The sequence below is a fragment of the Triticum urartu genome, chromosome 5A, assembly GCF_056163025.1.
Source record: "Triticum urartu cultivar PI428250 chromosome 5A, HENAU_Tu73, whole genome shotgun sequence".
Taxonomy (NCBI): Eukaryota; Viridiplantae; Streptophyta; class Magnoliopsida; order Poales; family Poaceae; genus Triticum; species Triticum urartu.
The window spans coordinates 232,778,056-232,801,055 of NC_141877.1; the positions used below are offsets into that span (position 1 = coordinate 232,778,056).

General features: G+C 46.9%; 1 pseudogene; it reads right to left on the bottom strand.

Annotated features, from left to right (window-relative positions):
- Positions 1 to 3,336: 3,336 nt before the first annotated feature.
- The window catches only part of LOC147970895 (uncharacterized), a 54,191-nt pseudogene continuing 34,527 nt past the window's right edge, over positions 3,337 to 23,000 (bottom strand).

Here is a 23,000-nt window from a genome sequence, read left to right on the forward strand (position 1 = left end):
TGGCGCAGTTGTGAAACATGGAACACAGGATGCACTTTGGAGTGCATTGGGAGGTCCAGCTTGTATGCAACCTCGTTGATTTTAGCAGTAATCTTGAAAGGCCCAAAGAATTGAATGATAACTTGTGGTTGGCGCGGCGAGCCACCGAAGTCTGGATGTATGGCTGCAACTTGAGGTACATCGAGTCCCCCACTAAGAATGCCCGAGGGGATCGCTTTTTGTCTGCCTGGGCCTTCATATGCTGCTGCGTGTGGTGAAGGTATTGCTGGAGTAGATCTTGAATAACTACTCTCTCGTCAAGCCACACTTGCAAAGTAGGAACTGTGCATTCACTGGCTGCTGTAATCCCCCAATGACGTGGTTCGTGGCCAAACATCGCCTTGAAGGGCGACATACCGATGCTGGAGTGGAAGGAGGAGTTGCACCAGAATTGAGCTAGGGGTGTCTAGTGGCTACAGCGTTGAGGGCATGCATGCACAAAGCAGCGAAGATAAGTTTCCACGCACTGATTGACGCGCTCTATCTGGCCATCCGTTTGGGGGTGATTAGCGGTGCTCATTCTTAACTCTGTTCCTGCATGCTTGAACAGTTCTCTCCAAAACAGACTAGTGAACGCTGGATCACGGTCAGAGACAATCGCGCTTGGGAATCCATGTACTTGGTAGATGTTGTGCATATAAAGCAGGGCCACCTTGGACGCCGTGTAGGGGTGTGCCAGAGGAATGAAGTGGACAAACTTAGTGCGCTTATCAACAATTACCCAGAGACAGTTGAACTTGCCAGATTGAGGAAGACCGTCGACGAAGTCCATAGAAATCATCTCCTAGGGCTGTTGCGGGATGGGCAAGGGTTCCAGGAGCCCCGGCGATGCTGATTGGTCAGGCTTGGCCTGCTAACAAGTGGGACAGCAGCGCACGTATTGCTGAACATGAATCTTCATCTTTGGCCACGCGAAGAGACGGCGAACTTGCCGAAATGTAGCTGGGAAACCGGAGTGGCCACCCATAGGGCTGTCGTGGAAAGCCGCCAGAATCTATTGCTGCAAAGAAGTCGAACCTCCCAACCAAATGCGTCCCCTGAATCTCAAAATGACATTCTGGAGTGTGAAACGACCTTTTGGATCTTCGCGTATGGCCAATTGTGCGAGCAGCTTCTGGGCTTGCGGGTTACAATTGTAGCTGTTGACGACGTCTTGGAGCCAACTAGGGCGGCACGAAGTGACGGTGAACAGTGTTGCTGGTGAATTGGCACGCGACAACACGTCAGCCGCTGTGTTCTCAGTCCCTTTCTTGTATCTGATGATGTAATGAAGGCCGAGTAGCTTGGTAAACGCCCGCTGCTGCCAGGGTGTAGTGAGACACTGCTCTTCGAGATGGCCTAAGCTCTTCTGGTCTGTGTGGATGACGAATTCATTGTGCTGCAAGTACGGTCGCCATTGATCTACCACGACGACAATAGCCAGATACTCCTTCTCATAGGTGGAGAGCCCTTGGTAACGAGGGCTTAAGCTTTTGCTCATGTACGCAATAGGGTGGCCCTCTTGCTGCAGCACTGCCCCAATCCCTCGATCACACACATCTGTTTTGATGACAAATAGCCAGCTGAAGTCTGGCAGGGCAAGAACTGGCGCAGAAATGAGTTGCTGCTTTAACAAAGTGAAAGCTTGCTCTGTGTTGTCTGTCCAAACAAATGGATTCCCCTTCTTCAGCAGATTGAACAGGGGACGGGCGATGATCCAGAAACCACGAACAAGTCTGTGGTAATACCCCGCGAGACCCAGGAAACGACACACTTCCTTGGCATCCTGAGGTACGGGCCATGCTTGAACTTCTTGGATCTTTCTCGGGTCCGTGGATACCCCCTTGTCACTGATCACGTGCCCGAGATAGGCGAGTTGTTTTTGTCTGAACTCACACTTTGCTAGCTTCACTTTCCATTGATCGCGTTGCAGCAGTGTCAGCACTTGCCTGAGATGATCCAAGTGCTCTTCCCACGTTTTGTTGAAAACCAGAATGTCGTCAAAGAACAGGAGTACACATTGATGCAGCAGGGGGTGAAACGTGTTTGTCATGGCCCCTATGAAGGTAGGTGGCCCCCCTGCGAGTCTGAACGATAAGACCTTTAACTCGTAATGACCCGTGTGTGTTTGAAAGGCTGTCTTGTATACTTCCCCCTCTGCAAGACGTATCTGATGATACCCTGCCCTTAGATCGAGCTTGGAGAACCAGGCTGCTCCATGCAGCTCATCCAATAACTCTTCGATGATAGGCACCGGGAACTTGCTGACACACGTCATTGCGTTAAGGTGCCTGTAATCGACGCATAGGCGCCATGTGCCATCCTTCTTTTTAACTAAAATGACGGGAGAGGAGAAACTGTTGGCGCTGCGTTGTATCACTCCTGAATTCAATAACTCTTCGACTTGTCTCTCAATTTCCGACTTGAGCTCTGGTTTGTGTCTGTACGGTCGTATGTTCACTGGCTGAGCACCTGGCATTAGCGGAATCTTATGGTCACAAGCACGACGCGGTGGCAGCCCCTCAGGGTCCCCAAATACATCCTTGAACTCATCCAATATGCACTGTAAATCTAGTGGTGTGCTGGGTGCAGTAGGGCAATCCTCTGATATTGGGTAAAGAAGAACCATATGCAGCAGAGAGCCTTGACGACACATGTTCTGTAGCTGCAGGCTGCTGATCAGATGACAATCTGTAGTGTTCGCCTCGTGGCCGAACAGACGAGCTGAACCCAGGGGAGTTGGAATTTAAATGACCTTGTTCTTCCAATCAACGGTCATCGGACTATGCATCTCTAGCCAATCCATACTGAGGATAGCATCATAAGTGCCCAGAGGGAGGATCTTCATCTCGGTGACGAATTCTTGACCCTGAGATGCCCACTTGCAGGCTGGCAGAACTGCAGAACATGTGAGTTCGCCATTGTCCGAGACGCGGACACGGCAGTGTTGCTACAGAGGCACGACTCCCGACAGCTGTTGCGCCAACGCTTGGTTGATGAATGAGGTGGAACTACCGCTATCCACCAACAGCAGAACCTCGCGGCCTTGAATGGTTGCCAGCAGCTGGAAAGCCTTCGACGAGACGGTGCCATCAAGAGCCGACCGTGATATGGCCATCACGGTGTCACTCGGCCCTGCGCCCTCGCTTGGTGGTGGCGACGCCGAAGAGTTCAAGCATCTCCTCAATGACGTGTAGCTGGACCGATGTTGGGCAGACATGGTCGTGGCCCCAACACTCACCGCACTTGAAGCACAGTCCATGAGCGCGTCGGTAGTCACGCATCGCCTTGACTTTGCTGTTGTCAGCGCGCGCGGCATCAGTACCGCGATGATCGGTGGCTGTCGAGGAAGAGGACGCCACTTCCGCCCGCGTTGGTGGTGGCGGCAGGGGAAGCGCCACTCCCCCGCGCACAGGGGGATCGTGCAAAAGGCGTGTGATGGACGCCGCACCATCGACCACTTCCTCTTGCAGGAGCGCCAGCGCACATGCCGTGTCCAGGTCCGGCGGCTTCTGAACCAAGACCACGGCGCGAATGTCCTTCCGGAGTCCCTCAACAAAACGAGTGATAAAATAGAATGGGTGAATCGTGTCAGAATACGAACTAAGATGATTAATAATGGACTCAAATTGCTCAATGTAATCTGCGACTGTTGTGGTTTGCCGCATAGTGTAAAACTGCCGGATCAGCGTTTGGTGGCGATCGCAACCAAAACGCGTAAACAACAGAGTGGTGAAGGACTCCCAATCAAACTCCGCGAGCCGCTTCTGGATGGATTGCAGCCAGATGGATGCGGAACCCAAAAAATTCAACGCTGCCATGGGTACCCAGAAAGATGGAAGAATTCCAAACATGGTAAAGTACTGCTCGCAAAGAGTTTTCCATAGTTTGGGATTGTGACCCGTGAACTGCGGAAACTGGATGGACGGATGCGCCTGGCCCAGTCCGCTGAGCAACTGACTCGCGTGGGCGAACGGTGAGAGAGCGAGGGGTGACAGGGGGGGCGTCGTACTGACCGTTTGCCGGGAGTGGCGGCGGCATCTGGACCGACGCCGCGGGCAGCCCCCGTGAGATGTTGAAGACGCCGTGGCCAACGGGCCCTTGAAGCAGAGACGCCGCGCCAGACGCGGTCCCAGTGTGGGCCCCGGTCGTCGCAGGCGGTACGGTGTTCGGAGGGAGCGCCTGATTCGTCGCGGCCTCCGGTCGTGGTGGCAGAGCGATCTGTAGGGCCGCCACCGCATCGGACAGGTCGACGACGAGCCGCTCGAGATCGGGGCGCCACGGCACGAGATCGTCGATCTTGGAGTTGGATGCGTGGATAGCTGCAGTGTGCTCCTTGAGGGTCGTCTCCAGCCGCTCCAGGAAGGACTGGATGGATGGATCCATGGCCGTGAGGTGAGCTCGACCTTGGCACAGAGATCGGGTCTCGATGAACTGAGCCGAACCGACACTGTGGAAGGGGGTGGGGATGGTCTCTGATACCAGATGTAAGGTGTAGGATATGGATTGCTCTCGATCAAGGTAGCTACAGAGTGGATCGACAGAATTATCTCAGGTACACGATCTAGGGTTACAAGAATGGGGAATTGCGAGTGGGTAGCCGCCGTAGCCGTTTCTTCCTGATCCTCTGGATAGGTCGCTCGCTGGTGCCGCTGCCTTAAGTTGTCGTGGCCGTGGGTTGGAGTCATTGCGTCCACGCCGGCCCAGTGACGCGCGTGTTGGGCCGCCTGTTCCTCTTGGGCATTGGGCTTGGTGGCGAGCTGGTCGAGCCACCAGTGCCTAGATCATCCATGTCAGCACACCCGCTGGAGACTGCTGGTGTAGGGGCGCTGACATATAGTGTCTAATGAGGGATCTAATGCAAGCATTTTGCAAGCTCCCATTGAAGGATTTAGTGTCATAATGATGATCTGCTATGTTGAGAGAGAGAGAGAGATTTTGTAGGAATTAATGGCAAGCAAATTATAGTAAATTTTCATGGCTTGAGGAAACATCGAGGCCATCTACCACAACGTCCCGGTATCTTGAAAACCTAGCATAAATAATTTTCTAATATGTTGTTTCAAACTATTGGCATACTTGTGCAAGATAGATATATTGATATGCAGTTTGCGCACTAGTTATAGGTGCAATTAGACTTGGATATTTTCGGCCAGAGAACGAATAATTCAAGTAGGTACAGTCCATGTTAGTAGTCGTTGTCCACCATGTTGTTTTTTTGTGTTTTTTGGTGCTGACACCATCTAGTGGTTTATAATCTGGAACTACTTTGGATCATTAGATGGTTTTCAAAGTGCATGTAGGTTCACATTTCCCAAGTTATGTTGATTTTCGCAGTGAAAGTGCCGTCGTATTTTTAAGTTAAAATTTTCCCTGGTAACTTGAATTCGTGGATCCACCACTGCACAAAAATCATACATGCATGCCAGTATGAATTACCTGAAATACAGGGACTTACGCTAGCTCTTTATACAGGCTCACTGCAGCTCTGCTTGCGCTTGGGATGTTCCATGTACAGATCCATGTTACCACTTGTTTGGATGTGCAGGCCCTGTGCTCCTTGCATCCCCCTCTGCAATTTTGGCACGACGAATGGTTGATCAAATGAGAGGAATCGACCTTGCTATTGTACCGGAGGATAGGTACTTACAAGGTTATAACAGCATGCATGATGTGTACCAGATCCCATAGCGCCATCATGCTTCGCTAAAAAAATGGTTTTGCTTGTTTCAGATGATATCTCCAGAAGAAATAAGAGTTAAAGTCAGAGTTGCATAGGTGTGTAAGCTAAGAGAGCAGTAAAAGGATACCCAAACATCGTCGGAACACTGCACATGGGAGTGATATGTGGATACCTAGTTCATACCGGCGTTTGGGCATGCTCGCCTAGAGTGCGGGTCACTTCAGAGCCGTTGGGGGTGATGCGCTGGCGTTGGCTGGCTGCATACAAATGCATATCTTGAGCGGCAGCAGAGCGCTACGATGCAGTGAAGCACCAATGGCCTTGAGGGGTGGAGGTTGATGATGTGCTTGGTGAAGTAGCCCCAATGAGGTGGGAGACGGCGTCGGTGAAGAGCACCTGATGTGGTGGAAGTCGGTGTCTGTGAGGCAACTACGACCGACATTCTCGGTGGACCACCCGGTGCGGTGTACGAGGGCGTAGATGAGGTAGCTCCGGTGCGGTGGCAAAGTGCGATCATCATCTTCGTCGTCGTCATTCGGCACAGAGGCGGGGAAAGAGGCGAGACGAGGGGCGATTCGAATTTTGCTTGGGTTGGCGGCGAATTAGGGATTTTAGCGCTCTGGGCGTAGAAGGGGATGGGGGAGAAGGGAGATTTTGCAGGGCTGGAATTGGGTCCGCCAGATATTTCAATCCAAAGCATGGAAGCGCGGACTTTTTTTGTCGTCCTTCATTTTTTCTGGGGGAGAGGGAGGGTGTGGGTGCTAGCGTGCGTACGACACACGCTACCACCACGACACGACCATGGTCTACCTGTTGTGGCTACATTAGAGAATGCAAATGAATCCTCTTTCATTGGCAAACGAATCTGTATGTATTACCATGACCATTTTTTCCTTGCAAATAATTAGACCTTCAAAACAAGATGCTAGTATAAATTAATTAGAAGAGTTCTTTGAATTAGAGTGTGTTTGTCACATGGCGATCTCCAATTCTAACATGGATTTCGCATTTCACGGTGTCCATGCTACTTTCTTAATTCAAATTCATATGTATACGATGAACACAATGGTAGTGAGAAAACTTTGGATGGATTCAAGCATATGACCACACACATACAAAATAGCACAACAATCGAGTCAATATAAACTTTTGCAAACCTAGTATGGCATGAATTCGAAATAATTACGAAAGCCATATGCATGGTCCTCAATTCAAACCGCACAATGTATAGTAAATCGAAACATCAATATTAAGTATAGTACTATCTACATTCAAATGTTGTTTTTAGCCCCCCCCCTTCAGCACACACGCTACATACTTCCTCTATCGATCAATCTTCCTCTCCTAACCACCGTACAGAGCTATTGGTTTCTGACACACGCTCATTGTTTCTCTCCATGTTTTGATCTCTAACTCTCTCAAAACACAACCCCCCTTTTCCACTCTGTCAACAAATGTATCTCTCTCACACACTCGCCATTGCACTCCATGTTGAGTTCTCCCTCTCTCCCTCCCACCCTCTCTCACTAGATACATGCATTGCCTATCTAGACCCACCCTCTTGCGCGATCGCACGCACATTGTCTATCTAGGTCACTCTCTTGAGACCATCTCACTCTTTCTTCCGCACGGTGGCCCACACTCGCTCAATCTCTCTCTCTGTCTCTCTCTCTCTCTCTCTCTTTATCTAAGTCTTATTAACCTCGCTTTCTCTCACACACAAACGATATATCTCCCTGTTCGGGCCTCGACCGATACGCTCTATACTCTCTCATGCAGATTGTCTATCTAGGCCAGTCTCTCCATGCCGCCCCACTATTTCGACCTCATGGCAGCCCACGCTCGCTCAATCTCTCTCTCTCTCTCTATCTCTATCTCTTTATGTATGTCTCAACTGACCTCACTCTTCTCACACAAAAACGATATATCTCCATGTTTGGTCCCAATTCGACATATTCATATTGTACCAGCAAGATGCCCATGCATTGCACGGAACATCTAGATGCAATCATATGATTAGTTTATCTTGTGGGTGAAAGTGCAACTATCCCTGGGTGGTTTTGGTAATTCCTAACAACATATAACTCATTGAGCTAATGCTACTTAAAGATAATCATTTCAGGAAAGCTCAGTGATTGGCATGGCATGGATGAGAAAAGTGGATCCCTCAAAATTCTAAGTACAAAGAATTGGCTCAAGCTCAAAGCTCAAGACTCTACATCTTTTCAATTTAAGTGATCCAAGATCACATTGAGTCCATAGGAAAAGCCAATACTATTAACAGGGGATGAGGTGTTGCCTAATGGCTTACTTGCTCAAAGTGCTTAGTGATATGCTCCAAAAGCCCTCAACTACTTTCTCACATCCACATATGTCCCAAACCAAAAGTCAAACTCGGCCCCACTGAAACTTTCTATCCGGCGCCACCGAGTTCTGTTGACATAGCCACTGCCAGAAACCCTAGTCTTTTCGGTCTCACCGATAGGGATCTCGGTCTCACCGAGATGGGATTGTAATATCTCTGTTTCCCTTTGTAACGTTTCGGTCAAACCGAGATGAGCGATCGGTCCCACCGAGATTGCAATGCAAAATCTCTGTGTCCCTTTCGTAATGTTTCGGTCCAACCGAGATGAGCGAATCGGTCCCACCAAGTTTGCCTGACCAACTCTCTGTTAGTCCATTACCAAAATCGGTTCCATCGAGTTTAGGTAATTGGTCTCACCGAGATTACGTTATGCCCTAACCCTAACAAAATTGGTCCCACCGAGTTGACATGTTGGTCCCACAGAAAATCCTAACGTTCACATTTTGAACTAAATCGGTCTGACCGAGTTTCATGATTCGGTCCCACCGAGTTTGTTGATTTGTGTGTAATGGTTAGACTTTGTGTGGAGGCTATTTATACCCCTCCACCCACTCTTCATTCATGAAGAGAGCCATCAGAACATGCCTACACTTCCAACACATATTTTCTAAGAGAGAACCACCTACACTTGTGTTGAGGTCAAGATATTCCATTCCAACCACATAAATCTTGATCTCTAGCCTTCCACAAGTTGCTTTCCACTCAAATCATCTTTCCACCAAATCAAAATCCTGTGAGAGAGAGTTGAGTGTTGGGGAGACTATCATTTGAAGCACAAGAGCAAAGAGTCCATCATCAACATACCATTTGTTACCTCTTGGAGAGTGGCGTCTCCTAGATTGGTTAGGTGTCACTTGGGAGCCTCCGTCAAGATTGTGGAGTTGAACCAAGGAGTTTGTAAGGGCAAGGAGATTGCCTACTTCGTGAAGATCTACCCGAGTGAGGCAAGTCCTTCGTGGGCGACGGCCATGGTGGGATAGACAAGGTTGCTTCTTCATGGACCCTTCGTGGGTGGAGCCCTCCGTGGACTCGCGCAACCGTTACCCTTCGTGGGTTGAAGTCTCCATCAACATGGATGTACGATAGCACCACCTATCGGAACCACGCCAAAAATCTCCGTGTCTCCAATTGCGTTTGCATACTCCAAACTCCTCCCTTTACCTTCATATGCAATTGTTTTACTTTCCGCTGCTATACTCTTAGAATTGCATGTGTAGGTTGATTGCTTGATTTGTGCTAAGTTGCTAAAATCTGCCTAGAACTAAAATTGGGAAAAGGCTAGATTTTTATTTGGTCAAGTAGTCTAATCACCCCCCTCTAGACATACTTTCGATCCTACAAGTGGTATCAGAGCTTTGGTCTCCATTTGCTTTGATTTCCATAGCTTTTGGTGGTCATAGCCTTGGTTTCGCAACCTAGGAGAGTATGGCGTCTAGCGAGAGAAATTACCACCATAGAGGTCCTTACTTTGATGGTACAAATTTTGCTAGTTGGAAGCATAAGATGAAAATGCATATTCTTGGACATAACCCCGCCATTTGGGCTATTGTGTGTATTGGCTTGCAAGGTGAATTCTTCGATGGGAGAGAACCAAACTGTGAAGCTACCGCGGAAGAGTTGAAGATGCTACAATACAATGCTCAAGCTTGTGATATTCTTTGCAATGGAGTATGCCTTGAAGAATTTGACAAAATCAGCCGTCTTGAGAATGCAAAGGAAATTTAGGATACTTTGATTGATATGCACGAAGGTACTGAATCTGTCAAGGAATCCAAATTGGATGTGCTTCAAAGTCATCTTGACAAGTTCAAAATGAAGGATGGTGAAGGCATCGCTGAAATGTACTCTAGGCTTGCTCTCATCACAAATGAGATTGCTGGCTTAGGAAGTGAAGAGATGACCGATAGATTCACCATCAAGAAGATCCTAAGCCTTGGATGGAAAATATGATACCGTGTGCACATTGATCCAAATGATGCCCAATTACAAAGATCTCAAGCCAACAGAAGTTATTGGAAGAATTGTTGCTCATGAGATGTCAGTCAAGGATAAGGAAGAGCTTCACAACAAGTCAAGTGGTGCTTACAAAGCCTCGTGTGATGCTCCCACATCATCAAGTGAGAAGCAAACCTTCAATGAAGAATTGAGTCTAATGGTGAAGAACTTCAACAAGTTCTACAAGAGTAGAAGCAAGGAAAGAAGTTCCAAGTCAAGGTCCTACAATGACAAAAGATCTTCTAGTCGTGAGCGTAATTGCTACAATTCTGGAAGACCCGGACACTACTCAAATGAATGTACAACCCCTACAAAAGAAGAGAAGATTCTCCCAAAAGAAGGAGTCGAAGAGAAGAATCAACATCAAGAGAGATAAGGAGTAGAGATGATCATTATGAATGAAGACCCTCTCGGTGAAGCAAGGACTCAGAAAGGAAGGACAAGTCATCAAGGAGATACACAAAAAGAAGACATCAAGCTCATGTTGGTGAATGGGTATCCGGTTCCGACTCCGACAATCACTCCGAAAGAAGTTATCACTCCGACTCCGAATATACTCAAGATGAAGGTGTTGCCGGACTAGCACTTGTGACAACCAACTCCTTCGACATATTTGACTCACCAAATGAACGAATTGGGAGATGCTTCAGGCTAAAGGTCCAAAGGTAACACACCCCGAGTATGTTGATTTCAATAGTGATGAAGATGATTTGCTAGGAGATGATGATTTACTTGTTGACAACTCTAGTTATGAAAACTATGATGAGCTTGCTATTAATCATGATAATCAAGATAAAACGAACAAAGATGATAAGAAGGATATTGAGCGCCTAACTGAAGAACTAAACACTCTTAAGTTAGCTCATGAAACTACCTTGGAAGATCATCGAGAACTTTTAAAGACTCATGATAAGCTACGCTTTGAAAAGCTCAACCTTGAGCAATAACATGAGTTTTTAAAGGCAATCAATGATGATCTTCGCAAGAAAAGTTCTTCTTACATTTCCAAGAGTTTAATCTTGTCTACTTACATGCCACAAGTTAAATGTAGCAACAAGAACAAGAAAGATTCTTCATCTAGTAGTAACAACAATCATGCTAAATCCAATGTTGTTGCTGCTAGTAGCTCTCTTGACTCCACTAATGATTCTCTTAGCCAAGTTACACTTGAGCAAGAAAATAGCTTATTGAAGGGAATTATAGAGAAAGGTGTTTACAAGAGCCTTGCCGGAAGTAAGCAATTTGAGGAAATTGTATGCAAGCAAGGAAGACACCGGAAGAATCAAGGTGTTGGTTTTGAAAGAAAGTTCAATGCCAATGGAGTTGAGTGGGAAGAAGATCAATACCCCAAGATGAAGTTTGTTCCTCAAAAAGAGAAGTACGATCCTACTTCTTTCAAAGGAACACAATCTCAAGATGATCTTCCACCACAAGACCACAAGCTAAAAGGCAAGGACAAGCTTCAAGAGGAGATTGATGCATTTGAAGAAGCTCCTAAGGCCTTGGTCAAGTGGGTTCCCAAGACTACATCAAGTTCTACATCAAGTACGACTACACCTCCAAGGATTCCCATCAAGATGGTGTGGATCCCGAAGAAGAAGAACTAGAGAGTTCTTGAGGGTGACTCCGCCAACATACTTCACTCATATCATTTTGGTGAGGACAAGTGCAAACAACTTTCGTATCTTGCACTAGTTCAAGGAGTCACAAATCCTCTTGTTGGTAAGACAAGGGACAAGGTAACCTAATGCTTCCATGGACATCATCTTGTGTTCACATCCTCCTATGTCTATGGATATCCTTGTTTGTTCCTTGTGGGACTAACCCATGTAGGTATTGAAAGTGCAACTCACTCCAAAGGATTGCTCCGAATGATCTACATCAACATTGAGCATCCACATCTTCAACACCTACATGAAGTCATCATCGACAAAACCCAAGGTTAGTTGATCCCTCTTAGGGGGGATATCACATCTAGGGGGAGCTTTACTCTAATCAATTGAGCTAAAGCAACTCTAATGGTGTGAACACAACAATGCTTTATGTAAAAGTGGTAACCCCGCTTGTTTTTAAATGATGAGTATGACCTATGATCAAATGTTCTCATTTGACTCCTAAGTCAATATACTCATATATAGATGACCTAGTCATCGCCAATTGCTTGATAGATGCTAGAGTGTTTGTGCATGCTTTGTCACATATTTCTTTTGCCATCTTATTGTGTGAGCATGTTGGTTGCATATTTTACTCATTCGAGGACATCCATTTGTTGCTTTGATTGTTTGGCCTTTTTCTCTTTTGCCAAATGGATGGACAAGAATGCCTGAGAACTCTCTCTAGCTATCTATGCTTTTCTCGTCTCAAACTCTATTCATGCTACGTCACAAAGTTTGAACAAGTCAGATTTGAACCACTCTGTGTGAGGAGCACTCAGAGTTCCCGATTCGTCATAGAATTAAACTTCCAAAACCTCTTTGTGTATTTCGGTCTGACCGATTCATCCTTTTCGGTCCTACCGAGATCACTTAGTGGATCTAGGTTTTCAATCTTGGTGCAACCGATTAGAACCTTTCGGTCACACTGAGTTACAGTAACTGCCTGCAGTTTTGCATCTCGGTGCCACCGAGTTGTTCCACTCAGTCACACCGACAGGGTCAGGTTATATATACTGACGGGCCAAAATTTGGAATTTTTTCAGAAACCCTTCGCCCGCGCATAACTTACTCTGCCTCCTCGGGTCTCCGGATCATCCTCTCGCCGTCAGCGACCTCCCGCTGCTGGTCTCCGCCGCCGTCAACGGCAATCTGCCCTGCCGTTGCTGCCATAGCAAGTTCGCCGCCGAACTAGGGTATGAACTTGATCTTTGTGCTAATCCATTACTCTGATTCTTCACACATTGCTTTGCCATGATTCTTGCCACGAATGAAATCATCCTGTCCAGCGAAAACGTCCTGTAGATTAGTTTTGATTTGAAAATTTAGGGTTAGGTCTCCGCCGAATTCATCTTGGACCGACCAAGTTGTAGAAATCGGTCTCACCGATTTGGCTTAGGCCATTGCACATGCGTTTTTGGTCTGACCGAAAATTGCAAACCGGTATGACCGAGTTCAATTCTCTAAACCCTAGCAGTGTCGGTGCCACCGAACTGTGACTCGGTCTGACCGAGTTCACTAGTTTAGGTTCCAAAAAATGCTTCGGTATCACCGAGTTTACAAATCGGTAGATCCGAAATGCTTTCTATGAAGAACTAAAACTAAGTTTTTGGGTCAATTATTTTGCAAAACTCCTGTACTTTGTGATGCTCATCTACTCTACCTCATCTATAATCTATTCACAGGGTCTGCTGACAGTTTGCTTGCAAGATGTCTGACCAAAGTGACAGCCATAACAAGTCTGAGGAGCAGGTTCAACTGAGTGAGGGCACTAGTCCCTCCAGTTCTTCTGATGATGGCAGCAGGAGCACACCAAGTAACTTGCCAAAGGTAGCTACCAGGATGAGGAAGAAGAGAACTTCTGATTCAGAGGATGAAGATTATGTGGCTATTGAGGATGAGGCCACTTCAAAGAAAAAGGTGTTGAAAAAGGAGTATGGCTCAGCTGCTACAGTCAAGCCAGGGATGCATAAGAAGGCACTAGCAAAAAGAGTCCCCATGTCTAAGGCCAGAGCATCCACTGTTGAAACCTCAAAGCCAACTGAGAGGCTGCTGGAGAAGGGAAGAAAAGGAAGGAAAGGGTCAAGAAGACCACTGCCAGAGTGCTTGGCAAATCATCAATTATGAGAGATGAAGAAGAAGAAAAAGAGGATGCTGCACCAGCTCCTAAGGCTCAAAAGCTCATGGGAGATGCAATCAGATCAGGGGCTGCTCCATCTAAGCCCAAAGCTGCTCCCAAGGCTGCTGCTCCAGCTCAGAAGCCTAAACCCAAGAGAAGCACTAGAAACATTCCTGCTGAGGAGAAAAACAAGGCCCCAGTGCCTGAAGCTGTTGAAGAAGAAGATGCCTCAGTTGTGTTGAGGAAGCTGAAACCTAAGATCCCTGACCATAATGATGCTCACCCTGTGGCAGAAAACATGAAAATCAGGAGGGATACGGGACTGAGGTTATGGAGACAGTCTGATCCATATGCTGTCAGGAGGAGGACTGCTGTGGACTACATGTTTCACACCAAGGAACAGCAAGATTTTTATGAGACAGTGTTGCTTGACAAGAAGCCCATTGTGTGTGACATGAAATGGGTTGACTGAGAATACATTCAAGAGAATGAAGATCACTATCCAGGTGTATATGATAGCTTCAAGGCATGTGGAGTTGATGCCTTTGTGGCCCAGAAGCTCACCAAGTGGAACGATGAGCTGATCATGCAGTTCTACTCCACTGCCCATTTCTATCTAGATGGGAAGATTGTTTGGATGTCTGAGGGTACCAGGTACCAATCTTCTGTTGATGAATGGGCTAAGTTGATCAATGCCCCTGCAGAGCATGAACATGACTTGGATGTTTATGCTGAGAAGAAGAAAGACCACAACACAATGGCCAACATGTACAGAGAGATCATAGATGCTGCTTTGGATACACATAAGTTTGGATCGGTCCAGTACTTGTTGTCTGGTCTGCCTACCGTAAACTGGATTCTAAGGCACACACTGCTACACAAGATGATCAATGGACATGCTATAAACTTGCTGCACATATTTGATGTCCCACAGAAGTTCAAGGTCATGAGTTTGATTGTTGAGACAATCAAGAGGACTGCTGCTGACCAGAAGAGAAGCTGTGGGTATGCCCCACAAATTCATGAGCTCATCAACTCAAAGATGGGCACAGGAACATATCTTTTGGATAAGGAGCACCTGCCTATATACCCTGAATTTAAAGACAACACTGTGGTGATGGATGAAAATGAACCATCTTCAGCTCAAGCACATGAAAAGAGAGAGAAGGCAAGGGCAGAGAAAGCTGCAAAGATACCAACTATAGAAGAGGCATCTCAGGTATTCTTGAAGAGCAAGCAAGACCAGCTTGGATATCTGATCCAATCCACCCTGAGGATTGAGCAGGGCATGGCCACCCTGACTAAGAACCAGGAGAGTTTGGAGAGGATTGTTGAGCAGAAGTTCTATGATCTGGATGTCAAGGTAACTGAGATCCAAACTGCAGTTGAGCAGCTACAGGAGGAAGCAGAGGAGAAGAAGGGCAAGTCTACTACTGATGCTTTCAAGCGAGTGCCACGAGGTCCAAGGTCTGCTGCAGTGCCCGTGACAGACACTCGAGCTTCAGTGTCAGCACCAGCAGGCACAGCTCCCGTGCCAGCTCCAGCACCCACTCCATCAGCTCCAACTACTTCATCGGAAGCCTTCGTCCTTGGAGTTCTCTCTACACCACCTCCCGAAGATCAAGCCTGAGAGTCGTTTAGCACTATGCATTTTTGAACTTTTTGGTAACTTGTTGCCAAAGGGGGAGAAAAATGTATAGATCATAGGCTTCGAGAGAGAGTGTTTCTTTTTTATCTCTCTTGCTAGTTTTTGGTTGAACTTCTTCATTGAGTACTTGTGTGAGATACTTTATGTCCTTGTGAGATACTTATATGATCATGTGTTTGATCATATGCTACCCTTAATGTTTGGTTGAATGATGCTATCCTTTATATTCCATATATGATCATTCACTTGCTTGGTGATGAGTGCATGCTTTTAATCTCTATCATTTTGAGCGCTCCACCAAGATGTATGTTACATGGAAGAGTAACCCATGATCCTAATCGATTGTGCATTTGCATTCAAAAGCAAATTTTAAATAATGCACAAATTTAGGGGGAGCTCTTGCTTATCACATACTTCTCAAAGCGACGATGTTTTTTTATCTTATAATCATTTGTCGAAGCTTTGATCTATATGTTGTCATCAGTTACCAAAAAGGGGGAGATTGAAAGTGCAACTATCCCTGGGTGGTTTTGGTAATTACTAACAACATATAACTCATTGAGCTAATTCTACTTAAAGATAATCATTTCAGGAAAGCTCAATGATTGGCATGACATGGATGAGAAAAGTGGACCCCTCAAAATTATAAGGACAAAGAATTGGCACAAGCTCAAAGCTCAGGACTCTACATCTTTTCATTTTAAGTGATCCAAGATCACATTGAGTCCATAGGAAAAGCCAATACTATTAAGATGGGATGAGGTGTTGCCTAATGGCTTACTTGCTCAAAGTGCTTAGTGATATGCTCCAAAAGCCCTCAACTACTTTCTCACATCCACATATGTCCCAAACCAAAAGTCAAACTCGGCCCCACCAAAACTTTCTATCCGGCGCCACCGAGTTCTGTTGACATAGCCACTGCCAGAAACCCTAGTCTTTTTGGTATCACCGATAGGGATCTCGGTCTCACTGAGATGGGATTGTAATCTCTCTGTTTCCCTTCGTAACGTTTCGGTCAAACCGAGATGAGCGATCGGTCCCACCGAGATTGCAATGCATACTCTCTGTTTCCCTTTCGTAACGTTTCGGTCCAACTAAGATGAGCGAATCGGTCCCACCGAGTTTGGCTGACCAACTCTCTGGTAGTCCATTACCAAAATCGGTTCCACCGAGTTTAGGTAATCGGTCTCACCGAGATTACGTTATGCCCTAACCCTAACAAAATCGGTCCCACCGACTTGACATGTCGGTCCCACCGAAAATCCTAACGTTCACATTTTGAACTAAATCGGTCTGACCGAGTTTCATGATTCGGTCCCACCGAGTTTGGTGATTTGTGTGTAATGGTTAGATTTTGTGTGGAGGCTATTTATACCTGTCCACCCACTCTTCATTCATGGAGAGAGCCATCAGAACATGCCTACACTTCCAACACATATTTTCTGAGAGAGAACCACCTACACTTGTGTTGAGGTCAAGATATTCCATTCCAACCACATAAATCTTGATCTCTAGCCTTCCCCAAGTTGCTTTCCACTCAAATCATCTTTCCACCAAATCAAAATCCTATGAGAGAGAGTTGAGCGTTGGGGAGACTATCATTTGAAGCACACGAGCATAGAGTCCATCATCAACACACCATTTGTTACCTCTTGGAGAGTGGTGTCTCCTAGATTGGTTAGGTGTCACTTGGGAACCTCCGTCAAGATTGTGGAGTTGAACCAAGGAGTTTGTAAGGGCAAGGAGATCGCCTACTTCGTGAACATCTACCCGAGTGAGGCAAGTCCTTCGTGGGCGACGGCCATGGTGGGATAGACAAGGTTGCTTCTTCGTGGACCCTTCATGGGTGGAGCCCTCCGTGGACTCGCGCAACCATTACCCTTCGTGGGTTGAAGTCTCCATCAACGTGGATGTACGATAGCACCACCTATCGGAACCACGCCAAAAATCTCCATGTCTCCAATTGCGTTTGCATACTCCAAACTCCTCCCTGTACCTTCATATGCAATTGTTTTACTTTCCGCTGCTATACTCTTAGAATTGCATGTGTAGGTTGATTGCTTCATTTGTGCTAAGTTACTAAAATCTGCCTAGAACTAAAATTGGGAAAAGGCTAGATTTTTATTTGGTCAAGTTGTCTAATCACGCCCCTCTAGACATACTTTTGATCCTACAGTGGGAGATAATGATGAATGAGGGAAGGCCTTATCTGCGAATGTGGAGAGGGTTGAGGGCATCTTTTTGCAAAATTGTGATAGTTTCCTTCCTATCCGTCAGATATAGATCGGACAACCTATATTGCAGGATGGCAGGCACACCATCATCACCAACTCTATTTTTTTATAAGAGTAGAGATGCTCTCTCACGCACATTGTCTATCTAGGTCACTCTCTCCAACCCGTCTCACTCTTTCGACCGCATGATGACCCACACTCGCTCAATCTCTCTCGCTCTCTCTCTCTCTCTCTATCCATGTATCGATTGACCTTGCTTCCTCCCATGCACAAATGATATATCTACCTGTCTGTGACTGGATCATCTCTAAAGCTCTCTCTTACAGCCCTCACCTTTCGCAAAAGCTTAATCGGACAATATCTCTCTAGAGCATATATATATATATCTTTTTAATGAATGTCGGGACACACTCACTTTGTCTCTCTATCTATCTATGTCTCGATTGACCTCGCTTTCTCACACCGTCTCTTCCACACAGTGAAGCTACCTCTCCATCCCTCGAAGAGCCGGAGCTATTTACATTGCGAGGGGACTACACCCTTGGATTAATTTGTGAAGGCATTTATTCTAGTGGGTTTAGATTATATTTTTGTAGCATTCGGACCACAACTACTCCAAACACCGTTGCAATCCCCGCCCCTCCCCCAATTAATTTCCCTCTAGCTTGGTCACCGCTCTCTCGCACGCCCTTTCTCACCTTCCACATCGCAACATGGTATTTTTGCAAATAAATCTGGTGTTCTCATTAATTATTACAAATAAGCTACAAACTACACACCGGGAGTCCACCTATAATGGAACCCAGAAATTGAAGTGCTACAAACTACACACCGGGGCCTACCTATCATGGAACAAATTTGGACCCATATATAAATTAAAAATGAAAAAGGACAAGGCTCAAACATGTGACCAGGGCCTTCCAGCCGCATGTCAATAGGTAACATAGTAGCAACGTTTGTTGTACTCCCCTTCATTGATATATTGTTTTTATATTACCACAACCTATTTAATGGATAACATGTTTTTATGCTAGTTTTAGTAGATTAGTGGGACTGGCTCATCAGCATGTACTATTCCCCTTCACTTACTGATGCGGAGCATCCTACGGTCATCCCCATGGACCTACCTTCGTCTCCTACGACACCACATGGACCAATGATAAGAGCTCGAGCAAGGGCTATCAAAACTAAGGTGAACTCGTTCCTCTCTGAACTACCACTTTATACATGTGAGACATGGCTACTACCTCAAGCGGAGACCCTATGTGTGATCAGGTACTTAGAGGGAAGCCACAAAGCAACTACATCCATCGGACAAGACTGCGAGGACACCAAGTACAAGGACCAAGAGAAGAAGCTGCCAGAAAACCTACAACCACCGGACGACCGAAACGGACCAGACGTCCGACACCTGAAGCACCAGCCAGCCAGCCCAAGTCCCAGCCAGCGTACGCAACAGTGACCGGATGACCGACATGGACCGGATGTCCAACACCTCCTAGCCTCCGGACGACCGAGCCCCTCCGGACGTCCGGTGTCACCCAACAGAAGGGAAATTAACGGAAGTCCGAAGACCTTCGAACGACCGATGACCGGACATCCGATCCCAACCGGAAATCCAATGCCAAACCATCTGAGACAAAACGCCAAACATCCGTCTCTACTAGAAGACCGGACCCTCACGAGCCACTAGACGTCTGGTAGCTGCCGGATGACCAATGCTTGTCGGCGCATAGCGTGTTGGGCCAAGGCCCATTTACCCCTTCGTCCACTTAGACTATAAATACTCCTCCCTCTTTCTAGGGTTAGCAAAGGATTATCTCATTTTCATTGGAGACCGAGGCCTCCATGGAGAACATCCCAAGTGGATTCAAGACCCTTCAAGGGAAGATCCCCTCGTGGATTCAAGACCCCATCTCCGGATCGGGAAGAACTACCGCCTCTTGTATCGTCCTTTGTTGTGTTTCAATCTTGTATTACTCTTTGTGTTCGTGGATCTAGCACATGTGTGATTGTTCTCGTTGATTTGAGTGTTTCCCCTCATGTTTTCCCTCGTGTTTTCCCTCATGTTCATCGTGTTCCTCGTAGGACCCCCTCCATTTCATGAAAGATCTGTTGGGGAACGTAGCAGAATTTTAAAATTTTCTACGCATCACCAAGATCAATCTATGGAGTCATCTAGCAATGAGGGAGAGGGGAGTGCATCTACATAACCTTGTAGATCGCGAGCGGAAGCGTTCAAGAGAACGGGGTTGATGGAGTCGTACTCGTCGTGATCCAAATCACCGATGACCTAGCGCCGAACGGACGGCACCACCGCGTTCAACACACGTACGGTTGGGAAGACGTCTCCTCCAACTTGATCTAGCAAGGGGGAAGGAGAGGTTGATGGAGATCCAGCAGCACGGCGGCGTGGTGGTGGAAGCAACGGTTATCTCGGCAGGGCTTCGCCAAGCTCAGCGAGAGGGAGAGGTGTCACGAGAGGGAGAGGGAGGCGCCAGGGGCTAGGGTGCGGCTGCCCTCCCTCCCCCCACTATATATAGGACCCCTAGGGGGGCGCCGGCCCTAGGAGATAAAATCTCCACGGGGGGGCGGCCAAGGGGGTGGCTTGCCCCCCAAGCCAAGTGGGGCGCCCCCCACCCCTAGGGTTTCCAACCCTAGGCGCAGGGGGAGGCCCAAGGGGGGCGCACCAGCCCACCAGGGGCTGGTTCCCTTCCCCACTTCAGCCCATGGGGTCCTCCGGGATAGGTGGCCCCACCCGGTGGACCGCCAGGATCCTTCCGGTGGTCCCGGTACAATACCGATTACCCCCGAAACTTTCCCGATGGCCGAAACTTGACTTCCTATATATAATTCTTCACCTCTGGACCATTCCGGAACTCCTCGTGATGTCGGGGATCTCATCCAGGACTCCGAACAACTCTCGGGTCAACGCATACTAATATCTTGACAACCCTAGCGTCACCGAACCTTAAGTGTGTAGACCCTACGGGTTCGGGAGACACGCAGACATGACCGAGAAGACTCTCCGGTCAATAACCAACAGCGGGATCTGGATACCCATGTTGGCTCCCACATGCTCCTCGATGATCTCATCGGATGAACCACGATGTCGAGGATTCAATCAATCCCGTATACAATTCCCTTTGTCAATCGGTACGTTACTTGCGCGAGACTCGATCGTCGGTATCCCAATACCTCATTCAATCTCGTTACCGGCAAGTCACTTTACTCGTACCGTAATGCATGATCCCGTGATCAACCACTTGGTCACATTGAGCTCATTATGATGATGCATTACCGAGTGGGCCTAGAGATACCTCTCCGTCATACGGAGTGACAAATCCCAGTCTCGATTCGTGCCAACCCAACAGACACTTTCGGAGGTACCCGTAGTGCACCTTTATAGTCACCCAGTTACGTTGTGACGTTTGGCACACCCAAAGAACTCCTACGGTATCCGGGAGTTGCACAATCTCATGGTCTAAGGAAATGATACTTGACATTCGGAAAAGCTATAGCAAACGAACTACACGATCTTTGAGCTATGCTTAGGATTGGGTCTTGTCCATCACATCATTCTCCTAATGATGTGATCCCGTTATCAATGACATCTAATGTCCATAGTCAGGAAACCATGACTATCGTTTGATCAACGAGCTAGTCAACTAGAGGCTCACTAGGGACGTGTTGTGGTCTATGTATTCACACATGTATTACGATTTCCGGATAACACAATTATAGCATGAACAATAGACAATTATCATGAATAAGGAAATATAATAATAACCATTTTATTATTGCCTCTAGGGCATATTTCCAACAGTCTCCCACTCGCACTAGAGTCAATAATCTAGTTACATTATGATGAATCAAACACCCATAGAGTTCTGGTGTTGATCATGTTTTGCTCTAGGGAGAGGTTCAGTCAACGGATCTGCTACATTCAGGTCTGTATGTACTTTACAAATATCTATGTCTCCATTTTGAACACTTTCACGAATGGAATTGAAGCGACGCTTGATATGCCTGGGCTCCTTGGCAAGGGCAATAGCTCCAGTGTTGTCACAGAAGAGAGTCATCGGGCCCGACGCATTGGGAATGACTCCTAGGTCGGTAATGAACTCCTTCACCCAGATTGCTTCTTGTGCTGCCTTCGAGGCTACCATGTACTCCGCTTCACATGTAGATCCCTCCACAACGCTTTGCTTGCAACTGCACCAGCTTACTGCCCCACCATTCAAAATATACACGTATCCGGTTTGTGACTTAGAGTCATCCAGATCTGTGTCAAAGCTAGCATCGACGTAACCCTTTACGACGAGCTCTTCGTCACCTCCATAAACAAGAAACATATCCTTAGTCCTCTTCAGGTACTTCAGGATATTCTTGACCGCTGTCCAGTGTTCCATGCCGGGATTACTTTGGTACCTTCCTACCAAACTTACGGCAAGGTTTACATCAGGTCTGGTACACAACATAGCATAGATGATAGACCCTATGGCCGAGGCATAGGGGATGACACTCATCTTTTCTCTATCTTCTGCCGTGGTCGGGCATTGAGCCGTGCTCAATCTCGTACCTTGCAACACAGGCAAGAATCCCTTCTTTGACTGATCCATATTGAACTTCTTCAATATCTTGACAAGGTACGTACTCTGTGAAAGACCAATGAGGCGTCTCAATCTATCTCTATAGATCTTGATGCCAATATGTAAGCATCTTCTCCAAGATCCTTCATTGAAAAACACTTGTTCAAGTAGGCCTTTATGCTTTCCAAGAATTCTATATCATTTCCCATCAACAGTATGTCATCCTCATACAATATGAGAAATGCTACAAAGCTCCCACTCACTTTCTTGTAAATGCAGGCTTCTCCATAAGTCTGTGTAAACCCAAACGCTTTGATCATCTCATCAAAACGAATGTTCCAACTCCGAGATGCTTGCACCAGCCCATAGATCGAGCGTTGGAGCTTGCACACCTTGCCAGCATTCTTAGGATCGACAAAACCTTCCGGCTGCATCATATACAATTCTTCCTTAAGGAAACCATTAAGGAATGCCGTTTTGACGTCCATTTGCCATATCTCATAATCATAGAATGCGGCAATTGCTAACATGATTCGGACGAACTTCAGCTTCGCTACGGGTGAGAAAGTCTCATCGTAGTCAACCCCTTGAACTTGTCGATAACCCTTAGCGACAAGCCGAGCTTTATAGATGGTCACATTACCATCCACGTCTGTCTTCTTCTTAAAGATCCATTTATTTTCTATGGCTCACC